At 39.6% G+C, this 19,089-nt stretch overlaps 1 protein-coding gene and 1 long non-coding RNA gene across 3 annotated transcripts in view; one reads left to right on the forward strand and one right to left on the reverse strand.

Annotated features, from left to right (window-relative positions):
* LOC132905578 (serine/threonine-protein kinase NLK) overlaps window positions 1-19,089 on the forward strand; it is a 235,137-nt gene that overhangs the window by 175,707 nt on the left and 40,341 nt on the right. The window lies entirely within an intron of this gene.
* LOC132905603 (uncharacterized) overlaps window positions 7,359-19,089 on the reverse strand; it is a 70,804-nt gene continuing 59,073 nt past the window's right edge. The window contains exon 3 of the long non-coding RNA XR_009657829.1: window positions 7,359-7,749. This is a non-coding gene — a long non-coding RNA (uncharacterized LOC132905603). The remainder of the gene's footprint in view (window positions 7,750-19,089) is intronic.

A 19,089-nucleotide genomic window follows, 5' to 3' on the forward strand; every position in this document is an offset into this window, starting at 1 on the left:
GGAAGAAACTCGGTGGATAAAACTTCTTCTTGTAAATATCTGCGTTGTGTTGCCTGCAGCGTTGAACCAGGGAAAGAGTAAACAGGATCGTTTCTATTCATCCCTTGGGATCATCTCTGGATCTCCGTGATGTTAGAACGTTCGTCTGGCAACGTCTGACGCGTCGAATTACTCGACCATCTTTCACTATGGCCAGCCAAGTCTGTCTGTCCAGTGACCGTCTCTTTCTACTTTGCCTCGCTCCTTTGGATTTCGCTTTATTTACATGTCTTGATAATACGTTAATTTTTTCACTTCTTCCTCTTTCATTCGAAAACCTTGTTTCTCTTAAATATTAATGACGAATTTGAATAAAGATATCCGGGTCTTCTTGCAGAATAATTTACTACGTAACTGGTAATATCGAAATACTTTGATCGTCGATAGTTCGAACATTGAAAATGTTGCTTCTAATCGTATGTGAAATTTATAATAAATTTGAAATCATTTTTTTTTTTTTTTATGTATACGACATACAATGACTTTTCACAATCTACCTCAATTTCTTCCGATTAACTTCAAGTAGCCACGTTATACGTACGTTTTCCACTAGGATCGCAAATTTTACGTGAAAAATCTCTCGTTAAATCCTAATCTATATTTGGCTTGCACTTTAATCGGTTTCCTTTCGAGTATGCAACGATAATTGTTATCAAGAGTTAAGAGAGCCGTCAACCCTTTTCCTCGTTGTTCCTGTAGTCAACCAGCCACGATATATTCCCTCGTTTGTTTCTACTTCTTTGTTAACGCTAAATCCCTTCTCATTTGAAAGTCTAACTACCAGCACTGGCACTCCCGAAGCTTTTCAAGGCGTTTCTTGCGGCCTCACCGAGCAAAACGATCCATCTCACTTTCTGTCTAGCTCACCCATTCCCCAATTTTCTTTTTTCCCTTCATTCTCGTCTAAATTATGATTTTCACTCGTCCCTGCTGCGTTTTATCGTCCACTCCGCCTTTTCTCCTGATTGTTTGCGTAAATTCGTGTTATGGAAATGGAAATAGATAAGCGTTTAGCAGGAGTTTGTCCAATCTTCGACATTTGTATATATTAATATATTAAGACCGAACCGGAGATTCCGGTTCCTTAAATGCTAATTACTGGCAGTAATGGATGACATAATTACTGGAGGCTTAGCAAATTATTTTAATGAATCTACGTTTCTCCTAAACTATCAGAGTGTTCGTAAGGAAAAAGAAAGTGTTCTATTCGTTGCATGTCCGTACCTTCTACGCTGCTTTTCCCTTATCGAAAAGTACCGCCGAGGAATATTAAACTTTAATAGATTTCGATTACAAATTTATCTTATCGACTAAAATATTCGCAAGAAAATAGAAACCATATCGTGTCTGTCCATTGCAAATCTACGTTTCTACAAAGTTATTCCCAGAGATCGACGAAGAATATCTTCAACGAACACATTTAAAAATTTCAGTGAAAAATGTATCCAATTAAAGAAAGAAACAGATTACAATTGTTTTCGCGAATTCGCAATATCCTCGTCTTTTTCTTGCTCTCTGTCTGTCAGAAATACAGTACTCGGGTTCACAGTGTTGCGATACGACAGGTAACATTTTCGCTAGGAACAAGAACGCAACAAAAGTCGAACTCTTTCATTCGTTTCCCCAATGGAAACGCGTTTCCGCGTAATTAAATCGAATTGGGTGTACAGCGTGCGATGACGAGCGTAGGAACGCGGGCCCACGGCAAGATCGTTTTAAATCAATCAGCGTTCGCGCAATCGGAAGTGAAATAGCCCGTATCAAACGTATTAATTCGCTCTGTCTTTTTTTTTTTTACCTTTTTCTCCTACTCTCCTTCCCGCTATTGCTGTCTTGATTTTTTTCGTTGCCGTTTCGTTCGAAACGCTCGTTAAAAAAGCGTCAGATCGATCGACGCAACGAAAACGGACGAATATCCACGCGGAACGCCGCGTTACAACGAACAAAATTGGAACACGGCCGGCCAGTCTAAAAGTGAATGGCTCGGTAAGAGTTACAGAAACAAATTTCTCATGAAAATTTCGACCTAAATGTACGTATATATGTATATGTGTATATTGTTACGCCCAATGACTCTGTCCAAAAACTAGGCCCCATGCCGCGGGCAAGATGGCAGCCAGATGTCTACACATCCTTGATGCGTACTCTCGATGGCTTTTAGGACCCACCATAAATCTTGGCATTTTCATAGTTAAGGTCCTTCAGACCAAACAAGTATCTTTTATATCAAGTGTTCCTTACATTTATCGTCTACTACGGGAAGATACGGGAAAGATGCTTTCCCTCGCGGTATCTTCGGTATCTTCCGCTAGCAACCTTCTCTCAGGGACGGCTAAGACCCTTCCTAGTTCACCAACCTTCTTATTATTCGATGAGAAGCAACGTCTATTGCCCTCACCTTCCTAGCTAAAATTGTCATCAACAAATCCGATGGTCCGTGCGCTAGACACATCCATCCCTAGCTTTCCTTTGCCACAGCATCGTCACTGAACTTCATTGATTCTCCAACCTTTCGAACAGTCAATATCTCTTAACCGAGTTTCCACCCTTAGATCAGTCACCTGCTTAACTTATACATACGCACCAGCGTAACTAGCTTCTATATAAAGTTGTTGGAAAGATATAATATTGTAACCTGTTAAACTCAGTGTTATACTCATTGAACCACCCCTATTATCCTAACAGAAATAAGGGGATCGATCAGTTTCCTCGCGAGCGCGTCTCTCCGCGAATGGTCGAATAAACATAATAATTGGAATTTTTGGGAAAATACCCAATACTTTAGTCTAGACTTTTTATTGTAGCTGTATTTAAATAATAAAACTTAGAAGTAGCCCGAGACTTATGACAGTAGGCTTGGGCTCGAAATGACATTTGGTTGCTAAACGTAGCCCACGGTCACGGGATGGACGTTTTTACCTAACAGAGGTACGGAGTAGTAGTATAGCCCTCCTGAAAAATATAGTCCCGAGAGATACAGAAAAAAGTACGTGAGGAGAGTTCCACTTGGATTGTGGACAAGTAAGTTCAGTTCCACTTGGACTGTGGACAAGTAAGTTAAAGTTCCACTTGGACTTTGAAGAAGGAAGCGCATTTGCCACCCTGTTGACCGTGTATTCGTTATTGAACCTAAGATTATTGTCATTAGCATCTCGAGTATCTAATCGCCACGGCTAATTGTCAAATTCTGTAATAATCATATTTGTACCGTTAACTATCATCTATATTGTATAACAGCAATGGCTAATCCAAAAGAGAGACAGTCTTTTTGGCGTGGCATCTACCAATTGCCAGACAGGTGGGAAAAATGTATAGCTAGCGATGGGCAATACTTCGAATAAAATATCTTTAATCATTTTCATACAATAAACGTGTATTTTCTATATAAAAATTCCGGTTTCATATTTACATACCTGGTATATCGGAGATCTGAGACTTAACTAATTTTAGTCGGGAATAACCAGAACCGTGGAAAATTAATATTTCCTAATAATGCAATTTTTTCAAAAGTTTCTTCAAGATTAGCAAATACGTTTTCGCGAAGAAGTTCCACCGTAGTGGAAATGGAGCTGCCGATGAACCCCTTTCAAATAAAATTCCACGGACAGGGCGGGGGTGGCGAAGCTTACTGTGAAAAGGGAGTAACGACACCACTCGTGTCCGTCCTTCGATAAGAACCCTTTTATCCCAGTCGGAGAGAATCAAAGTCGCGTCTCAACGTGGATCAAAACCTGGAAATTTTCTCCTCCGCTCCCTTCGAAATGTTCGCAACGCGTCTTTCATCGCCCCTAACCATCCTCTTCTTTCCTTCCCCTTTGGATTATTATCGAATCTTTATTGAAAAATTTCTTTGTTGTTATTCAATTTACGTGAATATGAAATTCCGTCTGTGGTTAATGGACAAGTATTTTTTGCAACTAGAATAATTCGTAGAATATCGATTATCTCGGTTATTTAAATAGCAGATGCTTGGATCGCTTGAAAGAATACATTTTACTGAAGAAGCGTGAAGGGTTAGAGAAGCCTGTAAAAGTAGGAACGCGCGTTATTGCGCACCCTTAAAGACGAGAATACTTAAGGGTGGAGTGGTGCGTCGTTATTGATAGTTCCTGAGAAATGTTTAAGCAAGTTTTCGAGTAAAACCGAGATATAGCATAAGTATTCCACGAATTCTATGTTGTCTATTAGGGTTGTTGGCTTATACTTTGTACGAGTTTCAAAACACTCCACGTGTTTGAATAAATTGTACAGTGATCGATAAAAGTAGTAATTAATAGAATTCAGCATTCAGCATTGAACGATTCGTATAAAAATTCGTACAAAGTCGCGTAAATAATTTGCATAAATTCCGCGTAGAAATTTTTGATCGCAACTTATATTTATAATATCTAAGCAATTCATATAAAAAATTCGTAGAAATTCAATATGAAGGTTTTTGGCCAGTCTATATCCAGAATATAACCATAATACGATATCGCTATACTGGCTGTTATTATCAATAACCCATCTACTAACATAAACGATACTTATACCTCTTCTGAAAAATATTTCCACGTAAGTTACGTTAATAAACGTTCCGTTCTTGCATCTTTCCATTTCGCCCTAACAAACGGAGCTTCCAAAACACGCAACATTTCTCGACACGCCCTAATGTCTCGGAAACACCATACAGTCTCCTCCGTCGCTGCGATGGCGTCGCAATTCTTCAAATCGATCGACAAAAGAACAGACGAGGCGCGTCCTCTCTCTCTCTCTCTCTCTCTCTCTCTGTCTCTTCAGGCAGAATCGTCGCGTAATTATTTTGAAAAAGTCTATCCCCCACCCTGTACACCGAGCTTCCTCAACTTGGTCCATCCCCCAGCGGCTGAAGAATGCCGAGTTAATTAAACCCACGGCCACTCTTTTCTCAAAGCGGTAGGCTCGAAAGCATTGCTCGAAAAAATCTTACTTTAAAGCGGTCGCGATTCTTCCTCCATCTCTGTGGCTCCGCTCTTCAGCAACCCCGGCGCGACGCGTTCTCCACCCCCTTTATCGGGTTGCGACTCTCTTTCTCTTCCTCGTCCCCGCAATTTCTCTTCTGTCTGTTGTGTCTCGACCGTGTCACGCGGAGATATGCAAATAACGGGGAGCGTCATAGTACGCGTGGGAAGAGAGACTTTCTCGAAAGGAACACAGCCATCGAGCAATAATTATCGAGGCTGTGGACGCGTGCGACACAACGAATATTTATATTCGTCGAAGGAAAAAGAGATATTCGATGTTATTTGGAAGTACAGTTAGTCGCGAAAGTTTGCTGACGTTTGTGGAATTTCACGAATTAAACACGCACTTCGTCACGAAATTGTTTATACGCGTCAGTTTCGCGTATTCGATCTTACGATTGTTATTATCGTATTTCACGTATTTGTTTGCAGCGTAGATCGTTCGAGTGGCGGCGGGCTATAAATTTGACTCGTAGGATTTCGTTTGTTTTATTATCAAGCTTGTTATTGTTATACGAAAGAATTTATCAGTTGCAACTCGTAGTGGAAATAGTAACGAGAATTTAATCGAATTTAATCGAGGCACTAAACATTGTCTACAGGTTCTGAGAGAAACGCGAGCAAACTGATACGAGTCGGGCATGTTGACTTTTCTTGTGATATTTGTGATGAAATTTTCCATGGGATCTAACCTGTTCTACCTTTTCGTTAGAGATCGTTTAGTTAGCGGTTACAGGTTAATGCACGAGCAAGTGGATACGCCAAGCGTCGACTATCTGGCTGGCAAGATTCCTATTTCCCAAATTTTTGGTGTGTCACACGATGCTGACTCAGAGTCACGATTTTTGAGAACGGAGTCACGCTTTCTGAATAAAAGAGCGGAGGGAACTGGGTCGCGTAGATTTAATGTACCGTTTAGCGTGCAAGTAACAAAGAGCAACTAAGAATTTGTCTGACGAGTATGGAGTAAAATTAGATTGTTCTCATACTCTGTACTCTTGTACCTTGTGCTCGTGAAATTTCCAAGACCAGTTAAATTAAATATGCTCTCCACCCTCGAACAAAGTGCACCACATACTTGATTAACTGAAATTTATACGAGCCAACTATATGTAATAAGATGTAGGAAACTTAACCTCCGTATTTCTCCGTTTTATATCTGCAATTCTCTTGAACGATCAACTTTTCTAAAAGTCTTGTCAAAAAAATCTCGAGTATCTTTAGCATTGAGTTTAGAACATTTTAGCGTGTTTAAATCGTGACTAGTCTGAGAGTGTTTACTCACATCGTTTTTTCATAGACGTAGAAGGAAACTCGTTAAAAAATTTTATAACAAGTAGCGCAACATTTTCAACATTTTATATTCCTTTGTAACTTCCCTATAAATAAACGAAAATTCCTCGTCCAATTATAAGTCACAATTCGAAATGCTTAAATTACGAATCATATTGCAATTTAGTAAACAAAACGCAGTAATTGAAATCATTCGGAATAACTTGCCTTGAGATACATTTCTCCGTCGATTTCTAAATTTTCTCCTCTTTCGGTACCAAAGTTAAACGACGCCTACGTTAAAATCCCTGTTTTTCATTTCTATTTAAATCGGAAAATATTCATCGTTTAAAATCCGAATTAAAAATCTCGGTCAATGCTCCGATATTAATGAGCGCATTTCACCATTGAACAAAACCACCCCTGGCAATTTACTCGAACAAAAATGCAAAGCGACAAAATGTTGAAACGTCGAAAATATTCAGATATATCCCATCGATGGCAATCGACGATGTTTAAACACCATTCATCGATCGAGCATTTTACCGAAGGTTGGAAACACCGAAAGAGCTGGAGGGGTTAGGTTTTGTGCGATCGATCCTCTTTACGAGAGCTGTCCGTGGCACTCTGTGAAACGAAATCGTCGTCGTCGAGCAGCTGGAGGGTCGCGAAAGGGAGAAGGAAACGGCGTGGCACGTCAGATACGCGCGTTAATTTATCGCGGTCCTATTCCGTCGACCGGTCGTGTTTCCGCGAGTAAAAAGAAACACGCTCCCTCGGAAAATCGACACGTTGCTATGACGAAAAATTATCGGGTTCTTGACGGAAGATGTTTTTTAATTCTCCAAGCCTGTCCCGAGCGAGGGCTTGAAAAGATCTAGATCTTTGATATTAGGAGTAGGGATCTTAAATATGCTACGTATCCATAGAATTAGAATTAGAAATTGATTTTATGCTTTAAGAGATTAAAGCGATATAGCGCGATACAAAATAAGTAAAATACAGGTGACGTTGTTGCTGTTTCAAATTGACGTCGATAATATCGGAAGCATTTGTAACAGGATAAAGATGCTGTTGGTACTTTTATAACGAGTTTAAGAGAGGATCTTCACGATTATTTTTATAAACGCGGTTGTTGAAGTTGAATACTATTGTGATATACCTGACGTATATAGAGTTACTTACGAATGTCGTTCAAATATTTTCACATCCTACGTTATATTAGAAGTAAGTTGAATTAGTTCTTAAAGCTATATCAAATTCTTGGAATCCACAAATATAGATTCCATTACGATGCGATCGATAAATTCAGCGATGTTACGTATTCTCAATGCTTTTTGCCGACGTCGTCACGATTTTCCAAACTTTTAAAAGCAACTCGCGATTTGTTCCAACATCGGGCACGCGAAAACCAATTAAAATCTCAAAGAAACATCCTCCGCAAACCCGACACAACCTGCAAATAAACAACAAGAAAACCTCGTAAAGGCAGAATTCTGGCGAACGGGACAAAGGCCACGAAACCCTTCGAATTTCCACAGCAGACGCAAGAAACCCTTTTCGTTTTGAAGCACCGTCGAAAATCTACTTGCCAATTGCGAGCAACGTTTGCTTTCCGAAAAACCGGGCCATCGTTAACACCGCATAGTCGCTGGGTTTGCTTCGTCGAAATTAATTCGTCAAAGAGCCAACAGAAACAACGACGCGAGTTAAAACCCGATGTCTCCGCGTTCGCCCCTTTTCCACCCGCGCATCCTCTACGAATGTATGGAAGTCGGCGCGTTAATACATCATGCCGGTGTCTATAGTTTTGTTTCTCTTTCGGCCGGTAGTTTTCGAGGGTAATTTGTCACGGGTGGTTCCGTTGTTCGCGCGTGTCGCGCCAGGATGCGCAGGAATCAGGATACAAAGGAAGGAACGTCGGTCTGTGCGCGGTTGAACGATACTCCTCCGCCTCCGGAAGAAGCATCGCGACACGGCGAATGATTATACACACTCCGATGAAGATGCTTCTTTGAATAATAATTCCGCGGTATTCTTTTATTTTTCTCCCTTTTTCTTTCCGACTAGCGACCCGTGTCGAAGCACCCTTTTCCCTTCTTCTCGAATGTAAATTTCGTTTAATGAAAGGGAGGATAAAGAAGAATGTGATTCTTTTACTATTTTTGCTTTTGAAAGTCTTTGGATATCTCCTCTCTTTAGTAGAGTTTTGATATTTGCCATAGACATCGAGTATTAAATAAATTGCAAATGTTTTTTAGCAAAATTGTTACTATCCATAATATTTTCTCGATTTTGAGTGTATAATACGCGCATTTTCTCCTGGTTTCATTTAGAAAATTTCTAACGAGGCGATTAATCTTTCTTGAAGAATGTAATCGACAAATATTTTGCGTAATACCCGTAAAATAAACTTTACAACAAGAAAGTACATTAATAGAAATTTAGTTACTATTTTGAAAAGGATACGATTATTCCAATACGGGCAGGAATCCTCAAACGAAAGACTAAAGAGTAGAACGAAAACTTAAGTAGCTCGTGTACCAATTTCGATTCCTAAAAATGGAGCGTATCGAAACGAAGAAAGTGGGCGTAATTTTGACGTAGACAGATAGTTGGCAAGATGGATGTAAGCAGGTGTCGGCGCATGAAAGTTCTTGTCGCATACCGGATGGATCTGGGACTCGGAAAACTCGGCGAGTTAATTCGAGACAAGAGGAAGAAGAAGAAAACGCGGCCGGGGACACTGTTAGACGAAATAGGGTGCGACTAGATCGCAGAGATAATAAAGCTGAAATACTGGAACAATTCTCGACGTGCTAACTACGCTCTTATAGGATTTGCATTAATTTTCACGTCTAATGCGATCGTCAACACCCTGAGCACTTTACTACTTGCAAGCTGTTTACTTGCAAAAAAGAGTCCTGTTGCTAATTCTTGGATAAACAGGAGGAAAGAGCGAAGTCGTCGAAGACGGAACGCGAATCCAGTTGTTTGAGATTCCAATAAAAATTTGGAGATGTTGTATACAGCTGTATACATCTGTGACAAACCTTTCTTTCGCGAAATTCTTTCTTCCATAATTTTTTGCTTTAAAACACTTCGTTGCAAACGAATACCGTAGTTGCTGATGTCGATTTATTAAATTTTATACGTTACAGTATCAAATAGATTCTTATAGTTAACGAAGAGTTTTGAAAATGTATCAAAGAAAAAATCTTTAATGACAAACTGTTATTTAGGAATTTACAAATTCCCTAAGAGAAGGGCAGACGTTTGGTTGTGAGTTTCCTCACTTAACCAACGATCATCGATCAACCAGAATGGAGTACGTGGATCAGCAACGACAATTAATGTTTAATCGAGCTTCGTTTAATTCGTTTATCCTACTTACTCTTCGTTCAACTTTATTGCACTGATTCTTCGGTATTAAAAGATACACTTTTGCGTACAAGTTAAACTCGTTATAACTAGAACGGTGATATGGCTTTTTAACCAATGACTCTACACTTTCTGTGACATCGATCGAGAAAAGTATAGGGGTAAAAAGGGTGTAGGCGGATGTCTTCAATCACCGTCGACTGGAACTTCCGTGAAATCGAGCAGCTGTCGCGTCAAACGTAAGGGAAGATCTCGGCATTCTTTCTCCACTATCCTTTCCCCGTGATTGTTGCTTTTTCCCCGCGGGAAGAAAGAAACTCGGCAAGTTAGGAGCTCGCTTGAATTACGAGTTCGGCTAGATTCGGGCAACGCATTTAATTTAGAACGAGTCTTTCTTATCCATCGAAATAGACACACGGCACAGATTTACAAGGAAAATTTCTAAAACAAAGTATTTTTCATCGTTTGCTCTTGCTATCAAATATCTTAGAATTTAATCTTGTAATTAACATTAATAATCTTTGGAAGACACAATGTTTGTGTTGAAATAATATTTTGTTGATGTTTATTAAACAGAATTGCAGAACCAGATGTATATAAGCGAGTGATATAATTAACAAGGTATGCAAGAATTGTTGATTGTTGGTCAATTACTTTCAGACTAGACTTGGGTAGTGACCCATGATCCCTTAAATATTTTGAGCCTCCCTCTCTATACAGTAACGAGTATGACCTGTGTAAAGCGTCCTGTTCAAATGCCTGTGTGGGTGTCTGTGTAAGGGTATTGTGCCTATACGTGAAATATCGTTGTATTCCAACAAAAAATCATCGATGAAAAATGAAAAATAAGATTCATCGTGACTACCCTTAACCCTGTGCACCCTAGTCCTTAATCATTTGAGCTAAAATTATCAGACGTCTAAAGATGCGTTCTTGATACCACGACATATCTTCGACATGTATCTTTCGATGTATTTATCCGATGTATCGTAACGTGTTATTCTCCTGTTCCTATTGCAATCTCCAATAAGTAAATTGTCATTATTTTAAGCGTATCGGATTGTCTAGGCGATGTTCCACTACGAACTGAACGTTCAAAGTATCGAGACTCTAAACCACAACAAAGAAGAGAACAAAAGACAAGGAGGAGAATGAAAGAGGAAATCGAGGACTACGATTCTTCTCTCTGAGTTTCCAAAGGATTTTTCTACCTGATATCGGATGTTCTCACGGGGCAGAAACGTTTCGGTGCATTCGAACATTCCCACCCGGTAGAAGATTGCACGTAAAGCCCCGGACAGATAGAGCAGCAGAGTTGCTCTTCTCCTCTTGACTGGCCCGAAACCAGTCCTGCCACCGCCCATCCGTGACCCCAGACCCCGTCATCCGGTCGGTTTGCTCGCCGCGGCTTCTCCTCCAACTCGCTTAACCTCCTCGCTCCTTCCTCTTCTACGATGGTCTTCCACGCTTCCTTAACTATCCTCCATCCATGATGTTTTAATTAAGCCGATCCTTGTTCGATAGGGCAGGGGCTGTCGCTATCTCTGTCTGCCATTTCTCTTGTTTATCCTGCTTCTTTTTTCTTTTTGAAACAGGAAGTCTGTTATTTTCTTCAAGTCTTCGGTCTTTAGAGGATGTGGTTTCGCGTCTTTTTCTTCCACTTAAATCTTGCTTTCCTTTCTTCCATTTTCTGCTTTTTTTTTTCTCCCTCGCGAACGGTGAGTTGCGGTAATTTTTTTGGCAGAGGTTGTCGAGGTGAGTTATGGAGGATGTGATTGATTGGAAATTCGTATTTGCGGTACGGGTGATAGATTTCAATCGACGTTGTAAATTCTTGCATCGTCCTTTACACGTTGCAGGATTTGACGTAAAAGCACACTTTTCTCCGATCAAATGAAAATTGAACATTTTCAAAAGCAACTAACAAGCATCGTCGAACCTTTCTTCGAACCGTTCTTTTACGCAATGAGACGATCAACGTCGAAGATATTTTTAAAACACATACATTCATAAATAAAATCGGTCTTTTAACCAAAGGATTTTGCGTTTGCTCGTACAAAGTAAAGTTTCAACTCGCGAGAATGTTTTCCTTTAATCCAGCAAATGTGGCTGATACTAAATATAAACAAACGATTTGAAGCTAATATACGGGCTAATATAAAACAAAAATAGACGCGCAGATACGCAACTTCTGTGCCACGTGATATTACAGAGGGCTGGAAGCTTAAAAAGGCGATGCATCGGAACCGTGCTCACACTTCCTCTCCCACAACCAAAGCTTCTAAGCTTTTGAGCAGCGTCGCGTCTAATAATTCCGTCTTCTCGAACGTTCAAGCGCGAAAGGTCTCTTCTTTCTCGCATTTCGTTTCTCCGCTCGCGCTTTTCAACAGCCAAGCCCCCCTTTCCTCGCGTTTTAATTAAGCCAAGCTTCAACTTTTCTCAAACAAGATCACGATATTTGACCCCGCCTTGTCCCCGTGAAAGCAACCAAGAAACGGGATTAACGCTCGCCGCGTTGACGTTTCAGGCCGGCGGCGGCCCTTAGTTTTCCTTTCTTTCTTTCTTTTTTTTTTTTCGTATTTTCCGCGACACGAAAGCGAGAAAGAACGAGCCGGCGACAAAACTTCGCAATAGTAACGCGGCCTTTCAGCGGCCGCCAGCCGAGAAGTGCGAAATAATGCGGGCGGATTTCATTCGTGTTGTCAAGTCGCACTGTTCCTGAGCTTTCTTCGTCTCCTGTTGGACGTTACGCTCCTAGCGTGCAGGTTTAATTAAAGGAATATCGTTCTTTTTAATTGCTGAGCATCGTCATCGGTTGAATCACGTTGATTGTATTTTTGATTGCATCGGTGGAGGAATTTTGGAAGACTGTTAAGGGTGAGAGTTCGTGTGAACGAAGGATTCAGGATGAAGAACGATTCACGAAACGCTAGTGACGGTTTGGTTGCGCGTGACAAGAACGCGTGCGATACAAGGTCGGTCGAATTGTCTTTGGCTTAGCTACAAAATTTGGGAAACGTACACGAGTATCTTTAGCGAAATGAATATCAACGTCTATTGAGAGAGAAGCACGATTACGTGTAGCTGTTTATTTTCATTATATATAAATTAACAATCGTGCAACGACAACAATAAACAATAATCTTTTATTAGAAGTGCGCTATATAATTGGGAAGATCAAAGAATTCCGGGTGGATCGTTGAAAAGTTGGAAGAATCATTTTAGAGTCGAAAAGAAGGAGAGATTTTTTAAAGAAGTGGGAGTTGTTCCAAGATTCGCTTTTATTATCGATATTACTCGACATAAACCTTATTATTCAACGATTAGAAGCCTGCTACAATCCAACGTTTCTATTAGAAAGGAAGGGAAGAGAGAGGTGAAGGTAGCACAGAGTTATGGACGTGTCTGACTGTCCGATCTATGACGAGAGTATTCTACTTGCAAGTGGTTCGAATCAACGATCGCAGGAAAGAATCTTTAACAGCTGAAGACATACTAAATTTAAAGTGTTTCGGATTTGTGAAAGGAAATTGATCTCCGTAGAATCTTTACCTTGCTATGTTATACGTAGTATAACGTACGCGATACGCTAATTGTGTATTAGGAAATTGAACGCTCGAACCGTAAAAATATATGAAATTTTCGTAGATCTGAAAAATTCTAGCAAATTTAAAGCGATAAAATTAAATTTCGAAATTTACATGCAATTTATATTTCATCAGTTTACTAAATATTATAAAATATTATAAAATCAATTCCATTCTGTAATCAACGAAAACAAAGTATTCCAGAAATTGTCCCCTTTTCACGACACGTCAAAGATACGAAATTCACGTTTCATAATCATAATTACAAAGGATCGTAATTAATCGAAAAGCCGAACGACATTCTCTTTAGAATCATTCGTATATATAATTCGATTGCGTGTGACGATTTTTACGATCATTTTCATTGAATACACGCGTTTTAAATAATTATTTATATAAGAAGAGCAACGAGATATTTTTGCGGGAAACAGAATGAGAAAGAGTTGAATTTCATTAGCAGGTTAATTAAACGAGCGACAGGAATAAATATCGAGGATTATAAATGCGAATGACGCGTGGTCACGTGGACGCGTTAACATTGAATTATGCTGGCGTTCACGTGTTCCAATCGACTTTTATAGATCGAGTCGGTTTTATTGGCGCTTTTTACTTCTATTTTTTCTTCTTTCTTTTTCTCTCTGTTTTTTCATCACATCCCACGTGCCTCGACACGTTCTCCGCTGCGATTGCTCTTTATTCCGCTCTGTTCGACCATCTGATATGTGTGCATTCGTATTCAGCAAATAATACTACCGCGCCGTTTCGTTCGACACTCGATAACACGTTCGAATCAACTTTCGATTATTTTCCTTTTTTCATGTTCCTCTCCTATTTCCAGAACATTCGGGGCTTCTCTCGTGAAATTAAACTCTGCATACGGTAGAAGAGTTAAATGTTGCGAGTGAAAAGATGATGAAATGGATATTCGTGAACAGAATTTTAGAAATAACTAGCTCGGTTTCATTGAAATTATCATTCTGAAACATTGGAAATACCGTTAAACGCATTTGGATTATTCCAGTGGTAATTTAAATTCACGTCAGTTGTGGAGAAGTGATAGACGAATATGCGTAAAAATTAAAAATGTAATCGTACAAATGACAAACATTTAGGTAACTTCAAAATCTTGAACAATCCTACACGAGTTACCTTTTTGTAAATTTCAGTAAAAATTGCAAGACTAGTGTGCCATTTCGCGAATGAACGAAATGAATCTCAGCCGAATCAGACGTAATCCCGCTGCAAAATCTTACGCGTACCAACGATATCGTTCCTTTGGGATTGAAACAAGCTCGCGGGACGTTTGAAAATTGAATTTTCCCCTGAGGGATGGAAACGTTCGACGTCTCCGACCTTTATGTCTCGAACATTATGTTCTCCGCATCGACAGCTGCGACAGGACGCGCTATTTATGGTTTCTGGCCTACATCCCTTCAGTGTCCCAATATATAATCATCCGCGGTGAAATTCACGCGTTCGATTAAATATCGTTCCTTGGCAAGAATGTAATTAACGGGTGGCAAAAAGAAGCTGCGTCAACGATGGAGCCTTTCAACGTCGACGTGGAGCTAACGAGCTTCCAACCTCGTCCATTCTACCGAACGTGATCGCGATTTTTCCGTCTTTCGTTGAAGTTTCACGTTTTCTTTTTATTATTATAACGTAGGATATGAGAAATATCGTAGTATATATAACGTAGGATATCAGAATTTTTTGTTATTACAGTATAAAATGTATGGACCTTTTGTTATGATATTAGATGAGCGAGTTAATGCGGTTCTTTCAAATTTATCAGTTTTACAGAAGTAACTCATCTTATTCTCAAATATTTCAAAGAATAGCTATCTGCAATTTTTCTTCTTGCTGCTTAATCGTGAAAATTATTTTTATGATTAAATTTATATTATATACGTAAATAAAATTTGTTGGCAAATACACGGAATCGATTTACGTATTTAATAACACGGAATTCCAAGTGAATATCAAGAGTGGATGAAACGAATAAACGCGTTTAAAAAACTTTTTTACGTTTCGTTGTCGATTTTATGTAAGACAGTTTTAATTGACGCGTCTCATTTCGTGTATTTAAAAGTCGATCAATGACTTATTAGTATATAATATGCTTGGTTCTGAACACTTAACCTGAATTATCGAAATGCTGCTCTCCAATTTCACTAATGCTTCTCATTAATGGATATCCATCATCTCTATTATCCACGTATATCCGCCTATGCACGTAGAACCTCAAAACTATTTCTGACTAGCATTCAACGTTGACTCGACAATTCGGCTCACTCTCTCGCCAAGCCATATAGCTCTGATCAATATCACACGCAAACAAATCATAGTGACAGTGCTCAGAATTAATTAGAACGAAACAATAATTTTCATCGTCTGCTTCAATTCCACAACAGAAATAACGTACCAATTGGACCTGCTACGTCATACTTGATTAAACGTTGTACGAATTCTAATATACGTTATACCGATCGTAATAAAAATATTCTACCAATTCCGTCAATTACAACTTTCTCGAACGTTGTATCAATTTTCCACAGAAAAATGCAAAGCAATCACTGCGACCTGTGTACCCGAGAAAAAAAAAAAAGCTCTGTGGACACTTGCAATTCGAACGAAGAAGAAGTGAATCGAGATATCTAATTAGCGGGAGAAATATTTAAATAGAGGGAGGAAAGAAACTGCGTTGGTTTCCAGACGTTTTGATTTTCTTCTGCGTCTACGCTTTTTAAACAGAGCACCGTCGTTCTTAGAACAGAGAAAAGAAAATGCACCGGACAAAAGTTGTTCTTTGACTTATTCCACGAGCGAAACGCTTAAATCAAGAACAAAGTGTCAAGGTTCAAATTTATTTCTACCTTTCTGCTATTAAATTTCTCCGCGATACAAGAGTCAAACTTTCTTGTAAACTACCTTCGACGCTTTCAATTTTTCTCCAACAAAGAACGCGTTAGGAAGAATATTCTCTTGCTCCCTATTTTTCTTCGATATAGAAGAAACAGAATTACACACGAGAATCCGAATTTCTTAATGAAGGCCGCCTAGATCCATTGGATTCATCACCGTGTGTGTGTCTTCTTATTAACAAATCACGCTAAAAAGCTCGAAATGAAAAGGAACGCTTATACAAAAGTACCAAGATGCTAAAGTTGCTTTTCAACCTGCCGCCTGCTGCCAAATTTCACCGTAGAAAATCGAATGGAAATCGATCGAGAGACGAGCTGGGGAGAGGAGGTCGACAACAGGTGCGACGTCGAGGACACGTATTCCGCGCGCGATCGAGCATAGTCGAAGCAGAGGCGGCTGTGAGTGGCCGTGAGTAGGAGGAACGATCGAAGGCACCGATGACCTTGGAATTAATACACCAGCCGGCCGGTCCTTCGTCCTTGACTTTCGGTACGATATATCCCCTCGTGGCTGTTGCGTTAGCCTCTGGTAGCCGCGGCGACCTCATCGTCCCTGGAGAGGAGAAATGAGGAATCGAGCGGCGGGAACGGCACGCATAGCCGGCTTCTTCGGGTGCGATGAACCCGATAACGCTGCCACAGACCGACGTAAAATCGTCCTGGCGTGACGTATTCCATCGCTTATATTCCCACTTGGTCTCGATTTCTCTTCCTAACTGTTATCGAGAACTCACGCGAAATCGTTCCTAGGAACTATAATACGCTTGTGGTGTGTCGCGGATGATCATCACCCGAGCAATGGTAAAAGATCGAAGGGATACCTTAAACAACGAAACGAGAATAAGGAATAAAAGAATGGCGTATGAAAAAATATACAGGTTAGCGGGAACTCGCGCGAAATTGCACCAAGCAACTGAACTACTTGCGGCGTGTCGTGCACGAGATTCGTATATTTATGAGCGAGTTAGAAGAATTGTGTCGTGGAATTGGAATTGCGGTTTCGTCGTCTTGATGGTGGGAATATATTGCGTATTGAAAAGCAGGCTTTTTTTTTTGGTTATCATAAATTGAACGGAGGTGGTTGGAAGATTCCCAGGGTTTGAGAGTTGCTACTCGAGGATTTGGTTTGGAGGTTACTTGCTTTTCGAATGGAGAGTTATTGAAACGCTTTATGGTTTCAACTGGATTATTAGTTGTACGAATATTTTATGTGAGATATACGATACTCGCTATACGCGCAAAAGCTTCCTACGACGAGGATTCTAAATCGAGAAGCTAAATTAAAATAAATTGAACACTAGAGCTAAATGAAAATAAAAAGAACATTTAAAACTTTCTAAATTTCTGATAAAGACGCAAAACGTGTAAAGGTTTTATTCAAACGATTCGAGCGGCAAGAGTTACAGAACAATTTAAAAAGAGGAATCGATTAGGTTGGAATCTCGATGTTGGCGGTTCGAGATCTCGGAGACTGGCCTCGACCGTGTCGCACGGAGATCGCCACTCGATGGTCGATTCCGTTGACCTTGCGGTTAATTTTGAAACTCGCGCGCAATCTCGACGCGTCGCGTCGCCCGAATTACATCGTAAACAAAGAGAGAAGCTGTTTGTCGCGAGATTATTTTCAGCGCGGCCGATAACCGCGGTCTTTTCCCTCGAAACCACCTGAAACCTGAAATTTCCATTTTTGTCTCGCTCTCGGAACGTTTAACGTGGTCGGTCTTTAATGGGCGCGACGTAAATTCGAAGAGAATCTTGATTGATATTTCAATGAATTTAAAAAGAAATAAAACTTAGAATAAAAAGAAACATAGTAAAAAATAGAGCGACAATGAATAGCGCAATGAACGAAACAACGAACGAATGAATAGATGAACGTAGTTCAATGGGAAGAATATTTAGGAAAATAGAATATTTAAAAATAAAGAGACGTATCGAAAGAACCGATCTTGTGTCTCTATGCTGTTCCAGTCACCCGTTGGTTTAGTTTCAATTTTGTTTTATGTTTATAAACTGTGTAAAACAAAGTCCAATTTCTATACTACCAGATCGACTAAATAAATGCTGTACAGTATCTGTAAAAAGAGAAATTATCGGAAAGTTAATTATTCAACTGGAAGTTTGGAAGATTTCCATATTTTTGTGACAAGAAACTATGCAAATCTGAATATTTGATATTTAATTAATATTTAAAAAGGTACTTGTAGAAACGAAAAATATAAAAACGAAGGAGAAGTTGATCGACCAATTTGAACTTTGGAAAGACTCCATATTTTCGCGACAAGGACTACGTAAATCTTGGTCGATGACTGGCGACAAACTTATACGTTTGTTTTCCGAAAGTTCCTTCCACTTGATTAAGTCACGATTAATGAAGACGTTTTACGAGATTGCTCGAGAGGAAGCGTCGTTTAAAGTCGGGAAATCGGGAACAAATAGGTCGACGACCTTCGCATAAGGTAGAAGATACTATTTTCACTCGGATAGAAATATCTCTCTATAAATACCCGTGCTGGAGGGTCGACAAATTTTTCAACGCGCATTTCTCAAAACCACGACTCTATAAGAGAAACGCGATTTCTTAAAAGAGACCGAATTTCTTCCACAAAAATTTATCATGAACTTTTTGGGAAAATAGTATCTCGAAAATCGCATCTTCCACCGCGATGCTTCTGCCGCGCTCCTTCAATTTCTATGCTCCGGTCTTAACCCTGTTTTAATAAGCAAGACGAGTTTGAAATATTCTAAGAAATACTGGCATAAAATTGAACCGAGAAATTGTACGTATCGACAATGATGCATATTTTCCTCAAATTTGAGTAGATAATCTTTAAATCGATAAAATTAACGAATGTATTAAAATTGTCATTATCAATCAAGCTATAACCGACGAAACAAAGCAAA

Source organism: Bombus pascuorum, chromosome 3, assembly GCF_905332965.1.
Source record: "Bombus pascuorum chromosome 3, iyBomPasc1.1, whole genome shotgun sequence".
In the NCBI taxonomy this organism is placed as follows: Eukaryota; Metazoa; Arthropoda; class Insecta; order Hymenoptera; family Apidae; genus Bombus; species Bombus pascuorum.